The 25,682-nt window shown below is 35.7% G+C and overlaps 2 protein-coding genes across 2 annotated transcripts in view; one reads left to right on the top strand and one right to left on the bottom strand.

Moving 5' to 3' along the window:
• Positions 1-25,682, top strand: part of KCNT2 (potassium sodium-activated channel subfamily T member 2) — a 413,914-nt gene that overhangs the window by 5,737 nt on the left and 382,495 nt on the right. The gene's annotated exons all lie outside the window — the stretch shown is intronic.
• Positions 1-25,682, bottom strand: part of LOC101271984 (complement factor H) — a 125,022-nt gene that overhangs the window by 94,245 nt on the left and 5,095 nt on the right. Inside the window, exon 3 of the mRNA XM_049708179.1 lies at positions 383-476. The gene's annotated coding sequence lies outside the window, so the exon portion shown is untranslated. The remainder of the gene's footprint in view (positions 1-382; positions 477-25,682) is intronic.

The following is a 25,682-nucleotide window of genomic DNA, read 5'->3' as shown; positions in this document are numbered from 1 at the left end:
CTATTTGATTTCAAAGACTGATGGCCAAGTCATCAGTTGAGTGCTTTTGTTTCCTTTTTATTTTCATCAATATTTTTAAAACCAAGTATTTATTTCAAAGATATTTAGAAGAACATAAGAAAATTACCAACATGTTATTATTTCATAACACAAAGTTGTTATATGGTACAGTAAGTCCCCTAACGAGTTCCATTTCGAGAGTGCATTTGTAAGTCCAATTTGTTCATAAGTCCAACAAAGTTATTCTAGGTACCCAACACAATCAGCTATATAGTACTGTACTGTACTGTAATAGGTTTATAACACTTTTCACACAAATAATACATAAAAGACAAACAAACACAAAAATAAAGAAAACATTTTTAATCTTACAGTACAGTACCTTGAAAAGTATAGTAGTGCAGTACAACAGCTGGCATACAGGGGCCCGTTCGCATCTTTGAAAGTTCGCAACTTGAAGGTTCCTATGTAGGGGACTTAACCATATTAGATTACCATTAGCAAGAACAGACTGCAAATAGTTAACCGTTAGTACTAAATTTAAGCCCCAAACACTTGTATTTATTCTCAATATCCATGTTGCCACATTCTCAACAAATGTGTTCTATGTATTTATAGGGCAGAAAGTTAGGAAAAATTTATAAGACTTAAGAGACTTTAAAAATTCTCCTATTTTAAAATTATAAGTAAGTAATATCCATACTAAGTAACAAATGACTATTATGGTCAATATGTACCACAGGAGTTGAAGGAAAGAGAAATTTCTTCCAAAGACTTGATTTGGGAGGGTCTCAAGAATATTTACTTATTAAATTCTAATTTAGGGGAAGAGGACATCCAAGCAAAGACTCTGAGGTATGGAAAAGTGTAGAGAGTATTCTAGAATTAATGAGAATATCGACAGCAGAGCAGTGGTTTTGCACAAGGAAGCTGTGGAAGAAGTAAGAGGGGCTTTGAATGAGGAAAGGTTTGAATTCCAGATAAAACATTTGTAAATTATTTTATAAGCAATATGTAATCATTGATAGATCTAATTAAGGAAAAGGAATGTAGGAAATGCAGTTTAAGTAGCATTGCTTTGGCCGTTGTGTTAGGATGGATGGAGAGAAAAGGACGTAGGAGAACAAATTAAGCAGATAACTGGATGAATTCAACATGCAACAATTATACAGAAGCTCAATGGATGGAAAAAGGGAAAAACTGATGAAAACAGTTAAGAGCTTGATTTCCTTTGAGGCTGGTGGAGTTTACACTTCAGAGCTTATCGTTTGAACAGACACCATCAAGGACCTGAGAGGGACCCTAGTGATGTTGTTTCAAGGTCGTATATTTTTGTAAAAATTGGAAAGATGTCTGAATTGCAAGAGAATAAACTACTGTCTTTTTCTACTCTAATTTCCCCCTTCATCATATTTCCACTGAGTTAGTTGGCATTACAGGCTTTGGAGGACTCAACTAAGAAGTCAAGGAGAGAATACATGTAGTTGGAGATGAGTGAGGTATATTCTGCATTCACAATTGTATATAATTTGGTAATTGTTGTCTCACGTCTCCCTCTTTTGAGTATATATCAATGTCAGCCTATAGAAAATGTTGCCTTCTTTTTCATACAACCATTTTGAGAGCACCACTACTATTGCAAATACAAATTAGAGTTGCAAAAAATAGGAAAAGAAATTGTGAAGAGTTCATTATCCTTTCTCTAATTAATTTAAACCAGGAACAGCTTGTCATTTTCTATCACTGTTCCTGATCTGAGGTTAACTTTTCCTCCCCTTACCTACTCAGGTGTGTAATGATCTCCCTTAGGAAAGAGCTTAAAACATCCTGACACATTTCCTTGTCATCTTTCCTCCTTGATATCCTGAAAAACAATGTACAAGTTGCACTATACAAGCATGGCCTTAGATAAAGATCATCCTTCAGATTTATTTTAGAATATCTCCTCACTTGCATGGAGAAGCCCTAAACATTCCAGAGTTCCCTTTCCCACTCCTTAGGAGGCTAGTACCTTTACTTCTTCCTATGGGGACACCGCCAGCATAATCCAATTTAATAATTTGCATAGAAGTGAAGAACAGTGACTCTGGATTTGTTTAATTCTAGTTGTAAGGAAGTGAAAACACATATGGCCTCAATTCCTAATTATTGCATTTATTAGGTGCATTTCTAAAACTAGATTGCAAGCTCTTCCAAATGTTTCAACCCTTTAGAGGAAGAAGAAAAAACAAGTTGCTGTCTCCTTGGCAACTTATTCAAGCATATGGAGCACGTGCAGAAAGCTCTAAAAGCCTTCAGAGAAAACTGGTTGTCCCTTCCCTAATGTCCTTTTTCCTGGCATTCACCAGAGGGTACAACACACAACGTAGTTGCACATTTATGAGGCTTTTCTAGAAATCTGTGAGCAAAGTCACTTGATTGCCTCTGCACTAACACTGCTTCAACCTTCCAGACACTATTAATCTGTTAATAATTAATAATGATTAATTTTTGTGTGTATTTTGTGTGTACTGTATTACGTACTTTAACTCCCTCAGAAACCTTACGAGATAGTTCTATCATTCCCTTTTTACACATAGGGTGGCTGAATTTCAGAGAGGGTTAAGCAACTTATTTAATTATATTAGAACCCAAACTGTCTGATCCCACAGTTGAATATTTAAACACTGGACTCACCACCTTTTTGACTCCAAGTGTGTATTATTCCAAAAACTTCATCATCAATTTTTCCTCTGGACAGAGGAAACTCTTAGAATCGGTCTTTTTCCAGTCTCTAATGAGGACTCATAGAGATTCAACACAGTATTTTGTATAATGATATTAAGCTGCATTTTGGTAGACTGTAATTTTATTGAAAGTTATCCTAAAAATATCTAATAAGTTATGTACTTCAAGATGGAAATAATAATTTCTTGGGGAAAATAAAGTGAGTCTTGCCTATGATGTGTAGTTAACATAAATTATTTTTGGATTGACCACTTAAAAATTTTTGCAGTACTGGTTTATGATCACGTAATTATTTTCTTTACCTGTCATACATTTCCCAGCTATTCATAATTTTGGCTTTTGTCTTCCCTCGAAAACAATTATCTGGAACACTCCTAGTACTCTCTAATCATTTAGTCCCTTTCAAGGTATTGGTTTCCTGGGGCTACTATAATAAATGATCACAAACTGGGTAGTTTAAAACAATAGAAATTTATTTTCTCACAATTCTGGAGGTCAAAAATCTGAAGTCAAGGTGTCAGCAGAGCCAGACCACCACCAGAGCCACTGGGGAAGAATCCTTCAGTGATTTTTTCTAGCTTCTTGTAGTTGCCGTCAATCCTTGTGATTCCCTGGTTTGCAGTGGTATCACCCCAATCTCTACTTCCATCACCATGTGGCTGTCTTCCCTGTGTGCTGTCTCTGTGTTTACGTGAATAAATCTTCCTCTTCTTTCTCTTATAACACAAAGCACTGGATTAGGGACCCTCCTCTAGTTTAACCTAATCTTAACTTGATTACATCTGCAAAGTCCCTATTTCCAAATGAGGTTACATTCACTGGTATGGGGTTAGGACTTGATCGTACTATTTTGGGTGACATGGTTCAACCACAACACTCAATCTTAATAAAAATTCCCCATCTTCTCTTTGATGCATTTGAAACTACTGACCTTTTCTCTTGAAACTCCCCCTTCTTGTTTTCTGTGATACTGAGTTTTCTGTTCTTAATCTTCTCTAACCTTGTTTGGCTCTGTCTTCTTGTTTTATCTTCTTGTTTCCTCTATTCCAGTAACTTTGGCTTTAGTTCTTTTTCTTCCATAATCTGAATCTCCATACATTTAATAAGCACATACCGGTAACTACACGTACTTATGTTTGCTGGACACTGGCTATGTAGAGAAAATTAATCATAGTCCCTGCTTGGGAACTTACAGTAAAACTGGGACATAGGTAGATATATCAATAAGTATAAAACTGAATAGAAAAGGGACATAAATAATACATTAAGAAAGCCTACAGAATTGAGAAGACACTGAAACTGAATTTTGAAAAAAATGACAAAGTGTTTACCAGGCTAATTTTCATGAATTTCTATTACACTATTTCTTGATGGACAGGTTTTAATGATGTAGAATATTTCTTTAATAGATATAGGAATGTTCATATTACTATTTCTCTTTGTGTTAACTTTTTAATAACTTTTTATAGAATAGTTTTAAATTCATAGAAATATTGCAAAGACAGTGCCAAGAACCCCTGTATACTTCTATTGTTTCCCCCATTGTTAGCATCTTACATTACCATGGTACTTTTGTTACAACTAATGAACCAATATGGATACATTGTATTTAACTAACCTCCATGCTTTATTCGGATTTCCTTAGTTGTTACCTAATGTCCTCCTTCTTTTCCAGAATCCCATCCAAATTATATTAAATATAAATATCACATTATATTTAGTCATCATGTCTTTTTAGGCTCATCTGGACCGACAGATTTTTAGACGTATTTCCTTGACAATTTTGAGGGGAAACGATCAGCTGTTTTGAAGAATGTCCCACAGTTGGAGTTTGTCTGCTGTTTTTCTCATGACTGTATGGAGGTTATGGGTTTGGGGAGGAAGATTAAAAAAGGAAGTGTCATTCTCATTACATCATATCAAAGGTACATGCTATCATCATGACATCATTGATGATGCTAACTTCAATTAAGCTGAAGTGATGTTTGTAAGGTTTCCACACAAAGCTATTTTCCCCCCTTCCTATATTGTATTCATTGGAAACTAGTTACTAAGCACAGCTCATGTTCAAGAGGTGGGGAATGAAGCCCTACCTCTTGATGGGAGAGTCTTTACATAAATTATTTGGAATTCGTCCATACTGAAAATGTGTTCTTCACTCCCCTTTATTTATTTATTCGATCATTTACATACATCAGCATGGATTTGTGGATATTTAGTTTATTCTTTAGGTGATAATCCAGTACTACATATTTATATATTTTCTCAAATTGTTCCAACTTTGGCCATCGAGAGTTCTTTTAGGTTGACTCCAGTGTACTTTTGGCATGCCCCCATCATCTTGGTTTTTGAGCACTTCCTTACTTTCTAGTACTAAAAGACGATCTTGAACTCAGGATCATCTTGTAGATTTCTGCCCCAGCCCTAGAATCAGTGATTTCTCTGAGGAGCCCTGGTTCCTTTTATTGGAAAATAGTATTAGAAACAAAGATCTGGATACTAACTGTGCTTGTTTTACTGGAGTGTTATTTCTTCTAGGATCTTTCAGCCGGCAGAGCTAGGAAATATACGTGTGTATCCCAGTCTATGTTTATACATATACCTATAATAACTTCTAAATCTACCCATCTATGTATTAAGCCAAACATGAATTCAGGCTAATGGCTCTGACTATAACCCTGTTCTACAAGGTTTATTCTAGCCTTCCTTCTTGCTTATCTATAATCTCCCTTTCCAATGGTGAGAAGCCTGGTTCCCACATCTAACATCTGTTTAGTTTTATTTAATTCCAGTATACATGCATAGCATTTTCAGAATTATTAACCCATGTCCACATGAGAAATAATTTTACCAACTAGAGTAGAGCTTACACACAGTTCCTTTGCCTTTAGTCTTACAGGTCCAATAATTTCTAAAGTTACTTAGGTCAGCAGCTTTTCTTCCCTGCCACCCCTCCACAGTGAGGTTCGGTCACACATTTGTAATATACTTAATAACTTTTACATTCTGCATTTCATTCTGAGCTCCCTCAACCTTGTAATTTTTTTGAATTTGGATATATTAATGTTTACTCCTTGTGATATAAAGTTTTATGAGCTTTTGACAAATGCATGTCATCATCTATCACTACAGTACCATACATAATAGTTTCACTGTCCTAAAAAATCCCCTGTGTTTCACCTAATCAAATTGTGAATTTTTAACTCACTAATTTTTATTATCTGGCTCCCTTGTTCTCCAGTAAATCTCTTATTGTCTTGGCTAAAGTCTTAAATTGTCTCTCCTCTGAATTATTATAATGAAGGCTGGGAGAGAAGGGGAGTATAATATTGAAACATTCACTTTGCTAACATATAAGGAATTCCAGCTCTGAAAAACTACTTTCTTTTGAGTTATATTTCTTAATGCATCAATGGAGCTATTCAATGAACCAAATCTGGCTACAACAAGATTTAATGAATTTTTCACCATATCCATATTTTATACACATTATTTACCTTAATTTGTTTGCTAAAGCTTGTCATAATTGTGGCTATAGTGTCATATCCTGACATTAATATATATTCTTGCAGTGTTTCATCATTAAACATCAAATTTCCATCTATTCTTATTTAATTGTTTCATTAAAAAACCAAATAACTGAAGTTTGCCAAATATCTGTTATGATCTATGGCACTATCAGTGGTGTCTTGAATTTTGCTTTATTAATATAGTTATGTCAAGAGACTCCCTGAATTGAAGCATCAATGACTACTTAATAGACATCTTAAGCCTAACATGTATAAAACAAAGTTCTTGATTCACCAACTCCATCCCAAGAAAGTCTACTTTATCCTCAGCATGTCGATACAAAAACCTGGACTGAACTTCAAAAAAATTACAGAGATGGGATCAGGAATAAAGATTAAGTATATGATCTGGTCCCCCACTTGCCTCGCAGGTGGAAGACTTCAAACATTCTTGAACTTGCCAGAGACCAGATTTTATATGGCTTTTATTTTGTATTTTGTGTCTGGACTGTACTTGCAGTTCTTCGGCCATGCTACATAGCTGATCAATTAAAAATAAGAAAAACAGATCTGCAAGAGGGAAGACATATGGGAACATATGTTTATGTATGACTGATTCATGTTGTTATAAAGCAGAAACTAACACACCATTGTAAAGCAATTATACCCCAATAAAGATGTTAAAAAAAAAAAAAAAGAAAAACAGATCTTATCTCACCTTCATTTCTTTCTTCTCTGATGCTCTTCTTTGTTTATATAGACCCAAGCTTTTGGCCTATATTATTTTCCTCTGCCTAAGGAAAATCTTTTAACATTTCTCATAGGGCAGGTCTATCAATTATAAAATCCCTCAGCTTTTGTTTGTCTGACAATGTCTTTACTTCTTCGTTTTTGAAGGCTAAGTTTGCTGGGTATAAAATTCTAGGTTGGTAGATTGTTCTTTCAACACTTTAAATATTTCACTCCACTCTCTTCTTCTGTGTTTTCTGATGAGAAATCAGTTTTGTTTTTTTTTTCCCTAGACTCTAAAATTTTCTCTTTACTTTGTCTTTTTTTTTTTAAGTTTGAATGTGGTATGCTTAGGAGTAGTTTTTGGTATTTATTCTGCTTGCTATTGTCTAAGCCTCCTCTATCTGTGGTTTGGAGTTTGTCATTCATTTTTGAAAATTCTTGACCAGTGTTTCTTCAATTATTTTTTCTGCTCTCTTCTATGTTTCTTCTCCTTCTGGTATTCTAATTATACATACGTTATTCCTTTTTGTTTTGTCCCAGAGTTCTTAGTAGTTCTGTGGTTTTTTCAAATTATTCATTTTTTTATCTTTGAATTTTTGTTTGGAAAGTTTTTATTGACCAATCTACAAGCTCACCAATTCTTTCCTTGGCCTTATTCAGTCTACTGATGAGCCCACCAAAGGCATTTCTAAATTTGTTACAGTGTTTTTGATTTCTAGCATTTCCTTCTGATTCTTTCTCAGAATTTCTATCTCTGTTTACATTACCCCTCTGTTTTTGCATGTCTATTTTATCCCATTAGAGCTCTTAGCATATTAATCACTGTTATTTAAGATATTCTGCCTGATAATACCAACATCTGAGTGTGGTTCTAATGTTTGCTTTGTCTTTTCAGACTGTTTTTGTTGTTGTTGCCTTTTGGTGCAGCTAGTAATTTTTTTGTTGAATTCTAGACATGTTATATCAGGTAATAAGAATTGAGGTAAACAGGCCTCTACCATGAGAATTTATGATCTTATCAGGATCTGAGCTTTGTTTCATATTTAATCAAGCTATAGGTGCCAGGGATTTCAAATTTCTCTAGCATCCTTGGTTTTGTCTCCCTTCTGGACTTCAGGCTTTCCTACATACCCGTCTACGGAAAGAATGTGTCTTATAGCAATTTCATCTGTGATCAACAGGAACCCTGTTGGTGTGGTGGCAAAGTGTGTGTGTGGGGGGTGAATGTTCTGTAATTTTCCATTTAAGTCTCATTCTTATAGTGAGCCTTAATCTTTGGCTGGTGACTTTCACAAGTGATTTTTTTTTTTTTTTTCTTGTATAGCCTTTAGAAAAATCCCTCCTCTCAATGTAAGACAGGAAGGACAGAGGGGGCTGGAGTGAGAGGAATGTCCTTCCTATGATTCTGGGATAAGGCTCAGGTCAAGTTTTTCCTCTTGGAGGGAAGGGCTTTGTTATGGAGAAGGTCTGGGCATATTTTGCAAGGATTACTCTCCCTCTGTCCCTGCAGATTCAGGAGGGGAATAATTCTCAGATCTTCATTTTGAGAACCTGATGGGGTTCCGGGAAGTAAAGCCCACAAAAGTGTGGGGGTCTCCTACAAGGCTAAAGCCCCCAGGAGCTTCTCATCTTACTCTAGTCCATACTTAGTCTCCAACAATTGTCAACATTATCAATTAAATCTTACCAGTTCATGGTTCAAGTGACTTGTGCTCCAGATAAGCAGATCTTGGTTGTGATTCTCTGGATTTACCTCTCTTTCCAGATTTCAGGGTAGTGGTTTGTCTGCAAACTCAATTCTTTTTCGGGTTCAAGAAAAATTGTTGATTTTCAATTTATCCAGATTTTCTTCTTGTAAGGACAGCAGTGAAGACTTGCTGGAACTAAAAGTTCTCTATATTGTTTTTGGTTTTTGTTTGTTTTGGGTTTTTTTTGTTGTTTTTCTTTTTTGTTTTGTTTTGCTTTTGGCCCTGCCACACAGCTTGAGGGATCTTAGTTCCCCAACCAGGGATTGAACCCATACCCCCTGCAATGGAAGCACAGATTCCTAACCACTGGACTGCCAGGGAATTTCCAAAAGGTTCTCTATATTGTTGATACAAATGTTCCAGCTGCTTAAATGCAAAAATATCTTGATTGGATATAGTTATTGGTGACCTCTGTCAGAGTAATGCATGACTGAGAATGGTCACTGGGATGCTTGTCTAGCTTGAACAATTGAGACAATGTCTCAGACTAGAAGAAACAGTATTTGGTCTTTTCACAGAGGGATTAGTGGAAGTGGAAACACTGTCTCAAGTTATAGCTGATTTTAACAGCCCTGACCAGACAATGGAGCCACTCCACACTGTAGAGGCCTATAGTGGTTATCGTTTCCACACTGAAATAACAGTGACTCTGAAGAAAGAAACTAAGTCATGTGAATGACAAATCATTAATAAGTTGGACAAATAGTAAAACAATACTGACTCAGTGTATGTTCAGATTTTCTTATAATGATGATTTTTGAATGTAACAATTCTGAGAAAACTCCTTACATCACATCATGTGCCATCCTAGCACAAGTGACAAAATGGATCAACCTTGAATGAAGCCAAAGTCCACGGTACCACCAAGTTACCACCCTGGGAACTTTCTGGACTGTAATTTATAGTTATGTTATAGACTGAATTGTACCTCCCCAAATTCAGACCTCAAAACCCTTACCCAAAATGTGACTGTATTTGGAGATAGGGTCTTATGGAAAGTAATTAAGATTGAGTGAGGTCATAAGAGTGGATCCTAATCCGATAGGACTGGTGTCCTCGTAAGAAAAGGAAGAGGCAGCAGAGATCCTCTTCCCTCCACACATGCACAGAGGAAAGGCCACCATCTGCCAGCCAGGAGGAGGGGTGTCACTAGAAGCCAACCCTGGCACCTTGATGTTGGACTCCCAGCCTCCAGAACTGTGAGAAGATGATGCATGTTGTTTAAGTTACCCAGTTTATGTATCTTGCTATGGCAGCCCTCAGTGACTCATACAACTCGTAGAGATGAACTGTTGGTTCTTCAGCCAGCAGGTATAAAGAAGTTAGGTCCAACACCTGACCAACTTCTTTGGATGTTGCAGATAGCATATAGCACAAGCGGAAATTTTGCTGCGGCCTCTGCACCATGCCAACAGACAGAAAGCCTAATCTCTTGAGGTAGAGGCCTTGAAATGAATCCAAACATTAATACCTCAAGTGCTGTCCTTAAGCCCATACCTCCTTCAGAACCCACGATATTACACATATCTGTGTATGGCCTCACAGCTTTTTGATTGGAACCTTTGGCAATAGACCATCAGTACCCCTCAGCCTCCAGGATTCTGCATGAAAGGGCCTATATATAGCTTGCCCAGTAGATTCAGAGATTGTCTCACTACAAGTCATGACTCTCTAATGGAACCTCCAAATAAGAGCCGAACAGGGCCTTGCATCCTTGGCCTCCCTAACAAATCCACCTTTAGACACAAAGAGGATGCATTTAGTGGACTAATGCAGCCTTCCAACATAATGATGGACCCCCAATAGCCCACAGCAGTGAGGCTCTGCAAAGTGGGCTGAACGTCAAAAGTGTTCTAGACACAGAGCACATCATCTCAACACTAACTGAAATTCGTCTTTACACAGACTCGTGGGCCAACACTAAAAGCCTAAAAATTGTCAGGCTACTGGATACGAACTTAGGGCTATAATACTAAAAATACATCTATATGAAACCGGATATAATAACTTGTTCATGAACTTAAATCTTGACATCACACACATGTATGTCCAAGTAAAGGGACTATGTTTCAGTCAAAGTATTTTCCGACAAAGCCCAATCAAGAACATAGAGCTATTACTTCTGGTGTAGCCCACATAGTACACTCAGAGGTACCAAGAAAATGCAACCAGATAAGAATGCCAGTGTTATTTTCAAAGCCTTTATTATTTGTGATTATACAAGCAAGGACAAATGATCTGATTGTCTTCAAATTCTTGTAAGTTTCACATGGCCATACCCCTTCTGCCTTGGCAGTACTCCTAGAAACCCATGAATCAGGGAGTGGAGAATGAAAAAATTTTGAGAAGAAACAGTACGTCTTCCTCCTTTTCATAGCAGTGTTGTTAAATATGTGTAACATCTACTGTGTGTGTGTGCGTGTGTGTGCTTTTTCTGATCTCTGAAGATACAAGGAAAAATTTTTAAATGCTTGCTTTAACCTCAGTAGGTGGAGGCAAAGATTGTATTGCTCAAACAAGGACACCTGAGCAGACATGACCTTGGACACTGAGTTTGCCTCATTTGGTTTTATGGACCCCCTTCTCAGCCCCATAGATTGCTTATGAGAACCACATGATGGCTTTATGTCCTTACTCAATTCATTATTCTGGACACAGGAAAATCAGTCTGTCTCATTCCCAAGAGGGCATTCAGACTTTAGCTGGTTGGATATAAAAATCCCTGACCCTGGGAGATGAGTAGGGGGAAGAAAGTAAATAAAATATTTCCTCTTTCTATTACAGACATATACAAACAGCCTGAAATATCTTTCTACAAAGCTTTTAGGCAATGCCTTATAAATCTGAATCCCTCCTAAGTGTGGCTATGCCACATCCCACTTGATCCAGCTGCATGGCTTCTCACTGATGCTCCACTCTCAGAAAATAGTGGGCAAACATCTCAACTCCCAGGCACACCGTGAAACCCACTAGGAGCTTGTGTCAATCAGAACCAATAGAATGACTTACAATTACTGAGTCTCCCCAGGGTATGAGAGACACATCAGGATGGTTTGGAGGCTCATGTCCGTGCCCCTTTTGATAGCAAAGCAAAGATCTGACTAGCTTAAGTGGAACAAAACCATTGACTGATGACAGCATTCCTGGCGTTCAAGGTTTTCCCTATAGCACTTGGTTTGCAGATTTTGGTCTTAGAATGACCTCCCTGTACTGTTCTTTTGGGGATTTCTTGAAACATTTTTTGTTAATTAAGTTATGCATTCGCAAGCATCCCTTAAACTAATTCAAATATATGTGACATGAAGTGGAGACAGGGCTTATTCTCCCTTCTGGAGACTCTCATCTTGCCCAGGCTCCTGGCTGTGGTCCACAGAGTCCATGCATGCCTCGTCCATGCTGTGAAATAATGAGAATTCTCGGGACTGCTTACAGTCAGCACGTGAATTTCAAATGAAGACTGAATGTATTTAATGGTTTTATGGCTGTTCAGATTTTCTCTTTCTTTTTAAATCAGTTTTTATCAACTTCTACTTAAATAATAATTCTAGGAACTCTAGGAATTTATTTCACGTATTTTCAAATATATTGGCATACATTTGTTCATAATAGCCTCATCATTTGTTTAACCTCTGTAGCATTATTTATGTACAATACTTCATTCTTAATAGTGTTTAATTCTACCCATTCTCCTTTCAGTTCTGATTAATCTTAATCTTATCAAAGGTTTATTTACTTTACTAGTCATTTCAAAGAAATTAATTTTTTTTTTTTGGGGTACGCGGGCCTCTCACTGCTGTGGCCTCTCCCGCTGGGGCGCACAGGCTCCGGACGTGCAGGCTCAGCGGCCATGGCTCACGGGCCCAGCCGCTCCGCAGCATGTGGGATCTTCCCAGACCGGGGCACGAACCCGTGTCCTCTGCATCGGCAGGTGGACTCCCAACCACCGCGCCACCAGGGAAGCCCAGAAACTAATTTTTGACTTTATTTGTCATCTGTTTTTCCAACTTCATTATGACCTGTTCTTATCTTTATTATTTTCCTTTTATTTGGTTGGATTTAGTCTGTTTTTTTATTTTTAATATCATAAGATAGATATTTAGCTCATTAATTTTTACACTTCTTTCCTAATGCAAGAATTTTAGTCTGTCCATTTACCCAACACTCCAAGTTATGATACCTAGTATTTCTCTATTTTAAATGTCTAAAAATTGCCTAAGTTCCATAGTGATTTCTTCTATAAACCACGAGTTGCATGTGTTAATTTTTATATTTCCAAATGTAGTTTTATTCTAGTCATCCTTTGTTATCATTATCTTCCTTAATTGCAACGTCATCAAACAAGTTCCAATATTAGCAAATATTTGAAAGTTTTAAAAACTACTTTTATGACATGGCACACCATCACTTTTCATAAATATTCTATATGTGCGTGAAAAAATGTATATTTTTCAAGTGTGAAGGTACAATATTCTGTATATATTATTAGTTCTAATTTGGCAATGGTGTGATCAGAGCCTTCAAATTGCTTATTTTTAAAATAGATATAATAAAGTAACATGAATGATGATACTTTTGTCAATTTTACTTGCTCTCTCTTCTCTCTCTCTCAATCTCTCTTCCTCTCTCTTTTTTTCCCTCCCTTTCTTCCTCCCTCGTATGTTGTTAGATAAAATTTAAAAGTTTTTATAAATTGTTAAATACACATTTTGCCATTACGTGCTGATCCTCTTTACCTCTGCTAATGTTTTGCAGTGTAATGGAGTTTTTTCTGTTCAATTCAACAACTCTGGCTTTTCACTGCTGAGTTCAGCCCAATTAGTGTAATTGTGATTTTCAATTGTCTCTATTTTTTTCCCTGCCATCTTATAATAATTATTCCCTATTTCTATAATTTTCTATTTCTCTCATTTTCTGAATTTTTCAGTGTTCTTTTCTTTCTTTTTATAGGAAGCAAAAACTTTATTACCATAGTACAATAATTTAATATTAAATTTGGCACTGAGCTTCCTAACAACCAGGACACAAAGAGAAACATTGGTTCACATATTTCTCCTTAACAACTGCAAATTCAGTGTGAAAATAGATGAAAATGCCTTTTCTAAGAAATGAAAGTACATTGATTTTTTTTTTTTTTTTGAGAGAAAATTTATCCAAGTACTAAAGTCTAAAAAGAGTGTCTGGTGTGGAACTCAACTTATATAGGGCAGTACAACATGATGGTTGTCACTAACAACAGTTCACAGGAGAAGGGCAAGGGTGGTTGGAAACTACTTTTTTTTTTTTTAATTGAAATATAGTTGATGTATAATATTATGTGAGTTTCAGGTGTACTAAATAATGCTTTGACGTTTGCATACATTATGAAATGATCACCATGACAAGTCTAGTAACCATCTGTCTCCATACAAAGTTATTACAATATTATTGACCATATTCCTTATGCTTATTTGTTATCTAACTGGAGGTTTGTACCTGTAAATCCTCTTCACCTATTTTGCTCACCCTTCCCTCCACCATCCCTTCTGGCAACCACCCATTTGTTTTTTGTATATATGAGTCTGTTTTCCTTTTGTTTTGTTTTTTAGATTCCACATATAAATGAGTTCATGAGGTATTTGTCTTTCTGTCTGGCTTATTTCACTTAGCATAATATTCTCTAGATCCATCCATGTTGTCGCAAATAGCAAGATTTCATTTTTCAGTTTCCTTTTCTTATTCAATTTTCTACCTCTATTTTTATTATTTAAATGATTACCTTTAAATTTTATAAAGTTAATCCATATTTTACTCACCTTTCAACAAGGGAACATTTTAATACTTAATATATCTGTTTATGCCTTTCCCAATTTACATGCTATTATTGTTCAATAATTGAACAACTTTCCTTCAACACTGCTATTTAAAAATTATATAAATTTAAAAAAGCAATATTTATTTAAATATATCTATAGATTTACCAACTTAACAGCACCTTAGACTATCCTTCTGTTGTTATTTTATAGAAACATTCATTGTTAATTATATTTATTTATTGACAGGGTCACAGGAACACAAATATTTAGCTAGACTTTATATCTGGGTGTGTCAGTGAAGGTGTTTCTGGGTGAGCTTATTACTTGAATTGGTTATTTTTAGTAAATTCTTAGTTTTTTATCTAAAAATAATTTTTTAATATTTTTTCTTCAAACATAGTATTTCTACGTTCTCAATTAGAGGCTGATTTTATTTACTCTTAGCTATATAAGGAGAGCATTCCACCACCTTAACAGTTTCCATCTTTGCTTAAAAGGCACCTTAAGTCTAGTCGTCTTCATTTTGCTGGTGATTTGTCATTTATCTTTGCCTGCTTTAAAATTTTCTCTTTGTCTTCGGTGTCCTTAAGTTTTATGAATATATGCCAAGGTGTAGATGTATATTTAGTCATTTACATGCCTTCTGTGTTCCTGGCTTCCTATCTTCATTTGTTCTGAAAAATTCTCAGCCATGATCTCTTCAAGAGCTCTCTCTTTTTCCTTTTATATATTCTTTCTCAGACTCAGATTAGAGATACATTATGCCTTCTCTTTATTTCCTCTATTTCTCTTTCACATGCATTTTGGGTTATTCACAGTTACACATTTTATATTCTTTGATTGATAATTTCAGTATCTAAAGTCCACGTGATTGTCAATCTTTTGGTTTCGGTTTTTGATCATTCTCACTCTTGAAGGCAAGAATCTGTGTATGTTTGATGATTTTTGATTGTCAACTAATATTTTCTTGATATGCAGGAATACTGAAGGCCTATTTTTCTGCCAGGTTCCAGAAGTCAGCACTGTGCCTTGGAACATTTTAGAGCCCCAAGCAGCTAGATAAAGTGGCAGCAATAGATAATCCTAGAATCTCAATGGCTGAAGATGATATTTCTATTTGTTTTTATATGTAAAAATGCAAACATATACAAAATACTGTAATTGTGCATACCATATACAAAGTGCAAAACATTTAAATGAATATTATGTTTTATAAACATGTTTCTGTAACAATAGTTTACACTTGTTTGTATTATCTCTCATTCATGCTACTTGTTTTTAATGGGCAACCCATGGATTGACAGTACATGTTGTTCTAGCCCCAGGGTCCAGGCCATGTGGGACTACCAGTCACTAGGACAGACGGAAAGAGATGCAAATTGCATACAATTTCTTAAAGCTTCTGCCTTGAGATCACACAAGTCACCTCAGCTCTCGTTTCATCATCCAAGTCAGGTTCCAGGCATGTTTTTAATATAAAAACTGTGTCAGTTCTGCTGTGTACCTCCAACACCCTCCTTTCATCACTTCCTGGTTGTCTGCGGTTTAACATGTATTCTGTGGTTCTAACATTTATGCTCAATTTCATAACTAATTTTTCTATTTTCTGCAAATCTTAGTTTTATATCTGAGTGTATTTTTTTTTAATCACTGGTACTTTCCAACTGTGGCTTCTCTGTTATCGAGATCTTAATTTTGATTTTTTTCCTTGAAGTTCATAATCAAATTTTAAAAACAGGCTTTTGGACTCTATTCCTTGATTTCTTGCATATTCATAAATTTATTTCTTTTATACTAAAATGTCAGCTTGACTGAATATAAAAAGTCTTAAAAAAGTCTTGAATTGCACTTCTTTTTCATAAGGACTTCATAAACATTATTTCACTCATTTTAAACATATGATTATGTGCAAGACTTTAATATTATTCTTATTTTCTCATTTGCATGATTTGTCCCCAGGATGCCCATAGGATGCTTTTTATTTTTTAACTAACTTAAATGTAATTTTATTTACCTTTTTAAGTTACAAAATAAGATGTGGTATTTTAATCATTCATATAGCACAGAGACAGAGAAAATGTCAATAGCCTTTATATCCTCCACCAATCTCCTCTCCTAAGCTTGTTTTTCTAAAAATATAAATATTTATTAAATTATAACACAGATACAGAAAATGTGCAAATCATATATATATATAAAGCAAATAAAGTTTATAAATGTGAATACACCAATGTGAGCAGCATATAGATAAGAAAACAGTACAACACCAGCATTCTAGGAGCCCCCTCATGCTCCATTCCTTCCCCAAGAAGTAACCACTATTCTAACAGCTAAAATAGTTTTGCTTATTCTTTAAAGGACTGAAAACAAAGAAGTTCTTTGGTAAATGAAATTTCACATAGGAACAAAGACAGATGGAACGTGACACGAAGTTTATACTTTTTATTAATAAAAGCATTTGCTTACAGAGTGCCATATCAAATGAAAAGAGGCATGCATAATTTGAATAATCATATCTGAACTACATTTTGTGAGCAGTTTGAAAGAAGACTAAATTTCCATACCTTCAGGTGTCAATGATTGTACTTATGTGGGAAGGATGGTAGAGTTTTGACTCATTGCCGTGTGTTTAATGATGCTTCTTAAAAAAATCTTAAGTTAGTGATTATAAGTCTATTTAGCAAGGTCTTTTTGATAAAATGTCTTATTGAAGAATTATATATAAATGATCATGGGTCATAACTGTACATGACACAAGATCGTTAAACAGAAAACCACCAACATTCTAGAAGTCTCTCTTCAATATCCTGACTTCTAAAACTAGTGTTTTTGTACATTATATAAACGGTATCATATACCATGCACTCTTTTGTAGCTTCTTTCCCTCAACTTTATGTTTGTGAGATTCCTTTTCCTCGTTCTGGGTAGTTGTACTTTGTTCTTTCTCAGTGCTGTATCATATTCAATTGGTGACTAAACAACAATTTATTTATCCATTCAGCTGTTAATAGGCATTTGGGTATTTTTTGACCATTATAAATAGTGTTGCCTTGGGCATTTTTGTACATTTCCCATAAAAATATATACCTAGGAATGGAACGGTTAGATTGTGGGATATACATGTGTTCAGATTTAGTCAATTATGCCAAAGGGTTGTCTAAAGTAGTTGCACCAATGTCCATTTCTGTCAGCAATAAATGAGAGTTCTGGTTTCTCTAAATCCTTCTCAGTGTTGTGTGAATTTTTCAGTTTAGTAATTTTCTGTGGGTTTGTAATGATAATGCACTGTTTAAGTTACTTTAAGGTAACTTATTTAACAGTTTTATACTACTCAACAGTTTTTTTTTCTATACTGCTATACAAAGATATGCAGATTTTCCCATTTCCCCCTAAAATTTGTATTCAACATTTAAAACATATGCATTGTTATTTATAACATATAATGAAGAATAACTATGAAAAAAACCTACTCTTGCTTAAGAAATAGAACATTATCTTTGTAAAATTCCTTATCCATCTTTGAAAATCAATATTTTCAAAAACATTGGTTTGCGCTTCTTTTTGCTATGTAATCATTACTTTAAGCTTATTATGTATTTTTTAAAATTGAAGTCCAGAAGCAGTGGAGATAGTCTTACTCTCTAGTCCAAAGTCACTTTACCTGCTCTCCAGAATGGCTATACCTGTCTCTCTTCCCAGACAGCACATGTAGTTCCCTGTATCCTCATATCTCACTATTGTTTTAATTTGCATTGCTCTAGTTATTAATGTGTGTAAACATCTCTTTCTATACTTCATATACTTATTAGCCTTTTTCCTTTCCCTTCCAACAAAATTCCTGTTCATATCCTTTTTATGTTTTTAATGAGAAATCATACATTTCATTGTAAATATGCAGAAATTTCTTGTATCATATATTTCTAATATATTCTAAAGTTACCCCTCATTGATTTTAGGTATTGTAAATGTCAGATTCCCATTCTGTCATTGGTCTATTAACTTTGACCAGGTGATTTTCATTTCTCTGATGATTAGTGATGTTGAGATCTTTTCATGTGCCTGTTGGCCATCTGTATGACTTCTTTGAAAAAATGCCTGTTCAAGTCTTCTGCCCATTTTTAACTCAACTTGTTTTTCTTTGCTATTGTGCTGTATGAGTTCTTTGTATATTTTGGATATTAAACCTTTAACAGACATATCATTTGCAAATAGGTTCTTCCCACTCAATGGGTTGCCTTTTCACTTTGTTGATGGTTTTCTCGCCCTTCTTACATTGCTCTTTTCCTACATGTTTAATTTTTTTTACCTATGAGTATGTCATCCACGCTTATTTCTTTCTGACTTTTACTAAGTTTGAATGGGGCACATATATCTGGTTGAAGTGTCTGCTGAAATATATTAAAGCTGAGAGGTATAAACTAAAGCAGTGGAAGCTTAGGACACATCTTCATCACCTCTGTTTTGTCGTCTCCTTCGTAAATGTTTCCACTCATTATTACCTTTCCCATGTCTGGTAAGCAGAACAGCTTGAGTTTTCACAGTAAAGCCCTATGTTTCAGGTGTCTATGATATATCTCACCATTATTAATTATTTTCATGGACTTTGATTAGCTGTCACCACAATGACTGTGGTGTATTCTGTCTTCTTGTTTGCTTCCTGAAAAGATGATGTATGTATGAATCTTCTTATTTAGCCTTCCCTCACTTCTCAGGCTTGCTTTAGACACCTGTACTCTGCTCACACCTCCATTCCAGGTATCTTTGATCCTTTTAGAGCTGTTCTCCCTACTTTGAAGGACCTCTGAATTATTTAAAGTGTCTCTAGGAGTTTGCATTTGTTCTTGTCACCTTTTGCCATTTTGGTCCCAATAATATTTTTCTTTAATTTCTTTTTGGAGGTTGTGATTTGGACTGTGACTATCTCCTGTTCCCGTGGAAGATACAGCAGCCCCTATTTTTTACATTTGGTTGTTCTTTCAGTTGGCATTACAGTATAAAATAGATAAAATTACAGAAGGGAACAATGTTTAATTCTCTGAAATTGGGTAAAACTTCGGTCAGTAAAAATATTTTCTAATTTGCTCATCTTTTAAAGTCTGTTATTATTATGCAATTTTACATTTCTCTGTAGGATCAGGTGGTCTGCTGCTTTGTGGTGGTTATGTGAATACTGCAGAATGTAAAATTTGGGACTTGCCTATGGAATGCTGGTCCATGCCAATGATGTGAAAATTAGCATCCAAACAGCAGTGAAATTTGCTGAGAAAGAAAATGTAAAGTTGTTGTACTACTTAGTTTTATTAGGAAATGATTCTGGTATGGGACCAAAAAAGGACTGGTAATTATTCATAGCACTATTGAGGAGATTGTCATATGTGACATAAGTTTATTTATTGGTTAGGACTTTTTTTTCAGGTGCAAATGATAGAAATTCAAACCATCTTAAGGAAAAAAGGAGAGCTTATTGATTCCTATGACTGAGTGTTCTAAGAATGATGTTTACTTTAGTCATGGCCAGCCCCAGAAGCTTAAAAAATATCTTGTATTGCTGCAAAAGTCTGGTCAGTTCCAAGTTATTTACAAGAAGGACACACATAACTTCTTAGAAACCCCAGCAGAAAGAGAATTGCTCACTCACAATACCCATACATGAAAGATTCCCCTTTCCCATCGTCCATACTCTTTGACCCAACCTGGATCATGCAGCTATGTAAGAATGTGTGTTGAATTCCACTGTGATCAAATGAGAAGAGTAGAACTTTTATGTACAACAGGATGTTGGTAGAGCAAAACTTAAGTCCAATATAATTAGCTGGGCTGTACTCTTTCAATATCCTGATTGCGATATAATCTTGGGAAAGGATTTGCATTTCTGCTTTAAGTATGTGCAGAGTCCCTGAAGCCTCTTCTGTTTTGTTTTGAAGAGGACTGGAGGAAAGAACAAACCACAAGACTAGGCTATTTCAGTGATCTTTATTCTTTAGCTGCAGATTGGAAAACCAAACACCAGGATATTTACTCTGGCAGTTTCAAGTTTTGCTTGGAATCCTAGGTTTCAAGATGTTCTCTTGTTTCTGTCGGAAGTGAATGAACTAGTCCTCTGAATTTCTTCCAGCATCTTGAAATCATAGGAAGGAATACAGAAGGCAGGACAAGTAAATGCAGAGGAACTAAGTCTTCTGTGATACCATTAGGTCACCACATCAAGCTTTGGCTAAAGACGTTCTACTTCTCGATTTTTCCATATATGAGACAATACACTTCTTTAATGTTTTATGGTGTAGTAGATCAGGTATTCTGTTACTAATAATCAAAACATCCTAAGTGATACTCCAGCTTATTTTGGCCCTTAGCCTTGACTAAGTGTCAGAATCTCCTTTCATGAGAATTAATAATCTGCTAATCTGGATATGTCATATTCACCTTAATGTTCTCTGATGTCCCTCTTCCTATAACAACTCCTCTTGCTCTATCTAACTAGACCCAGAACCTAGAATATTTCCTCTGTATTGAGCATCCTCATTTCACTTTTGACTTGATCTACTGACTTGGATCTTCTTTAGAATCCAATTCAGCTTTTGCAGAATCTCTAACATGGTCTCTATATTACTACTAAGTTACGATTTTGGCAACTTTATTTTCTTTCCTCTTTGATTCATTCCTACTCACTAGCTCTCACATGACTCTAGCATAAAAGACCTAGCTTCTAGTTTGCTCTTTCTAACAACTGAATTTCACCTAGGAATTTGGAATCGGTCTTCCATCTGTGATCAGGGAGCTGAGGCTTAGCAAAGCAAAAAAGCATTGAAAGAAAATGAGAAGGTGGGAAATTTCAAAACAAAGCTATTTGATTTATTATTTTTATAGTCTTGGTCCTATCTGAACCATGTTCTAGTATAATTAAACTGGATAAATTGTTTTGGAAAGACTATCTGAGTAAAACAGGTAAGTCACGGAGAAATCATGATCTTAGAGAATTTGGTAGTCAACTCCTAGGAAAATTATCTACTAATGTTTCAAGAAATTAGTTGAAAACTCACTTTGGCTGTCAGGTCATTAACGTATAATAGCATTCAGGTTTTCTGTACTACCCTGTGCAACATGGTGATTTTCTCAGGGCTTAAATCCAAGTGAGTGTATAGGCTTATAGGCAAAACAAAAAGAAATAGAAGTGCAAATTAAAGTTGTTTCTTTTTTTTTTTTTAATTTTTTTTTTTTGCGGTACGCGGGCCTCTCACTGCTGTGGCCTCTCCCGTTGCGGAGCACAGGCTCCGGATGTGCAGGCTCAGCGGCCATGGCTCACGGGCCTAGCCGCTCCGCGGCATGTGGGATCTTCCCGGAGCGGGGCACGAACCCGTGTCCCCTGCATCGGCAGGCGGACTCTCAACCACTGCGCCACCAGGGAAGCCCTAAAGTTGTTTCTTATTCATGTTTCCTAAATCTGGGTGAATGCCTTGTTAAAAATGTTCATTGTAATATTCTGAAATACATATTGCATTTCTTCACACTAATCAGTATTTCAATATATTTTGTATTGATATTTGAGTAGGAGGTGGTCACCTTTCCTCCTAATTATTGATTTGGCTGTGACATCTCCAGATTGCTTTTTGCCATATCCTTATTTTCTGCAACTGTAAAGTTTGCGTGAAGCCAGCGTAAAAACTGCATTTCTCATGGAGCTCTGTAGCACATGTACAGCTTATTGCATCTGAACTCAATATGGTGTGTATTTTTTTCTGCTTTGCATGTGAAAATAATTCAAGATGCTTGTTTTAATTTTAAAAGCCTCCATGATCTGGCTTCTAACTAGAGAATATTTAAGGTACTTTCTGATTATCCATATTTATTATTTCCATGGGAGTTCAGAAGAATCACTGAGCAGCCGGATATTTTTTTCTTTTTAATTTTAGTATATTTTTACATTGCTTCAATTGCTCTGAGGGTACATAGCTTATCTCTTAAAAGGTAATCAAAGCTGTTCAACCAGTTGTGTGAAATTGGAAACGCGTAATTAAATTCATTAGTTGCTAAACAGCAAAGACGAGTTTATATTAAGGAAAAGACTCCTAAAAATGTGGATGCCTACATTTTGAAAAACACTTGTAATAAGAATGGCATAGTATGTGGTGAACACCCTTCTAAAATATTTAGACGTGTTAATGTATTTGATCCTCAAAAAATAAGTGCTCTAATTATTCCATTTCATAGATGGGGAAACTGAAGCACAGTGGTTAAGTTGCCCAAGGTCAAGCAACTGATAAATGCCAGTGTCAGGGTGTAAATCCAAGCAGTCCAGACTCAGAACATGTATACATGATCACCAAAGAATATTGCTTTTCAGGTAGTTGGGTGGATGGGCTGGTGGGCAATGGGACCAGGTACGCGGGGAGGTCAAGCGAAAGGGTAGATTTTGTGCCAAACTATGCCCACTTCTGGAATTCAGAGCCTAAATGATGGAACTGCAGGAAAGGATTTACTAAGATTTTATTTGTGTGTGTGTGTGTGTGTGTGTGTGTGTGTGTAAAAGATAGGACACAACTTTTGTACCCCTCGGGTTGGAGTGACCTAGGAGTAAAAAAGGTAGCATTTACATTGAAAATGAGATACATACTGACTCACTACTTTCAAATAATAGCTTTTCAGATACGTACCAAGTGTGAAATCACTAATAATATATCACCTTTTAAACGGCAACCTCTTCAAAGATATGTCTAATTTTCTATAATTTTGTTCTTTTCCTGAAGACTGAATATAGAAGGCTCAATTGAGGCTGAGAAGTTGCTGCTAATGGCCATGCCTAATGATTCCCTCTATTTTCTCAATCTCTAGAACGAGTATTCAACATCTTGTCATTAGTATCAGTATTTGTAGTTTTGTTTCATTCTTATTTTTATGACAATAGAAAAATGTACAGTAAATACACATTTTATAATTTGTATACTCAAATGGTACAAATCAAGATGGCAATGGACGCAGAGCTACCATTTAATACCTTAAAGTGGAGAGCTATCTGAAAATAAGATCAAAATTTGGTGTATGAAAGCAATATAATTAATATTTACAACATAACTTTATAGCTAAAGAAAATACATGAGTGTCCAGAGTCTTATGTATTCATAAACACCAGTAACCTCAATGTATCTAACACTATTATTTGTGAAAAAAAAGTGTGAGATTTTTCTAATTTCTTTGATTTCTTTATTATGTGCTGTGTTTACACCATCATGTTATTTGCAATGAAAATTACTACTATTAGCTCATAGCCTAGGAACACTGCATAATAATCAGGAAAATTGGACTTCCATATCATTTATAGTGAAATGGGTATTGAGTGATTTATTTTAGCTTTCCATTTCCTCTATCTAATCATCTTCAGAATGAGAAGAATATCTATTCTCTTAATATAAAATATTGTCAAATTATTATAAATTTTAAACAAATGAGTCTGGGGTCATTTTTAACACTGGAATGGACATGCAGTAACTGTGTAAATTGTTAATATATTCTAGAAATAACACAGAAATCACCAAAAGTTTTCCTCCTTGTAAATTAAATTTCTAATAGGAGGAATCAATAAAAAAATTAATGACAATGTTTCAATACAAGTAAAACCATTTCAATTGCAAAAATCATACCCCATATACTTTTTCTTTCTTGCAAGCAAGCATTACTCTATTTCTCAAATCACACCCTCATGAGAGAGGCCCTATTACACCTAATAAAAGGCTGTGATGAAACACTTTTTAAATTGGCATGCCTTACTTAGTTAAGCATGGCACATGCACATGCATGTGTACACACACACAGAAAAATAATATCTATATGGGCAATGCAATTTTCCCATATTGGAATTGAAAAATCTAGGCAATTATTCAACAAGATTATTGAATCATTTTCTCTTCCTTTACTCCGCCTTACTTTCCTTTCTATCATTGAGCAAACTCTGTTCTGGGGTCCATACTATATACCAGGCACTGTTCTGCATGCTGACAAGATCAACAAGGCCCCTGCCCTCATAGAGCTTATATTGATCACAGTGGGAGTGAAGGACTAGGGAAACACAAACACACAGAGCATCTCCATGTTGGATGATTAGAAGAGTCTGCTCTGATGACGTGACAAGGAAGTTATGAGGCAGCCGTGGCAAGAAGGGGGAATTACAGTTCAGGGAAAACAAACAAGTGATGGGAAGTCCCTCGGGGGAAAAGGAGGTAAATGATGGTGGATCAGTAGGACTTTGACTGGGCAATCATAATTTTAATTTAGATGACCAATCGGGAAACACAGATATCTACTAGTTATTGACCATAAACCTTCTTTCTCAGCTCTATTGGGAAGAACATGCACTTTGGAGTCAGAAAATCAAGGTTCTGAATCTTGGCCTAGCACCTTCTATCTGGGTAACATTATCTGAGCCTAAGTTTTCCTACCTTTCAAAACTGGACAAAATTATTTGGTTTTCATAATTGTTGTGAATCTCCTACATAATATCTGGCACATAACAGTTACACTGCAGCTATTAATTTTTTAGCATTTGTGCGTTATTATGCTTGAAGAATGACAAGGAAGGATACAACCTAATCCATTCACATATGTAGCTTCTCACCTACTCACTAGACAGTTGTTGATCACCCACTAATTGACAACCCTTGTGAAAAAGGCCAAGTCGTAGCTGCCATTACTTGTTTTAGAAGGTTTGGAGATGACAAGGGTGAAGGTGGAGGAACGAACATGAACAGGGTGCTTTGTCTGATCTACCCATGAGCTGGATTTGGGACCCTAGCAACATAAGGATGGGTAGATCAAAGATGAGAACTGGAGTTTTCCAAACATGCTGGAGATTTTTTTCCCTGCAGAAAATATATTTGTTTTGTAGGTAGAAGACTCATGTGGGTGTGATTCCTGGATTACTGTCGGATAAAATGCTTCGAAGGTATTGAATCACATTTGATACTAAATAATTCCCCCTTTGGCTCTGTGTTTTTCCTCCAAAAAATCAGTCAAAGGAAGAGAGTTTAGAAGCAGGTAAAGGGAGATGATGTGTGTTATCATTAAGAGTGATGCTGAATAAGATGTGTGTTGAGGGAGAGCTTTGAGAAAAGGGAAGGAAGCAAGGAGGAAGCTCACAGAGGACATTGCTCTTAATATATTCATAATAAAAGATTATATTAATA

This window comes from Orcinus orca, chromosome 1 (genome assembly GCF_937001465.1).
Source record: "Orcinus orca chromosome 1, mOrcOrc1.1, whole genome shotgun sequence".
Classification (NCBI taxonomy): Eukaryota; Metazoa; Chordata; class Mammalia; order Artiodactyla; family Delphinidae; genus Orcinus; species Orcinus orca.
This window is presented reverse-complemented; position numbering and strand designations above follow the sequence as displayed.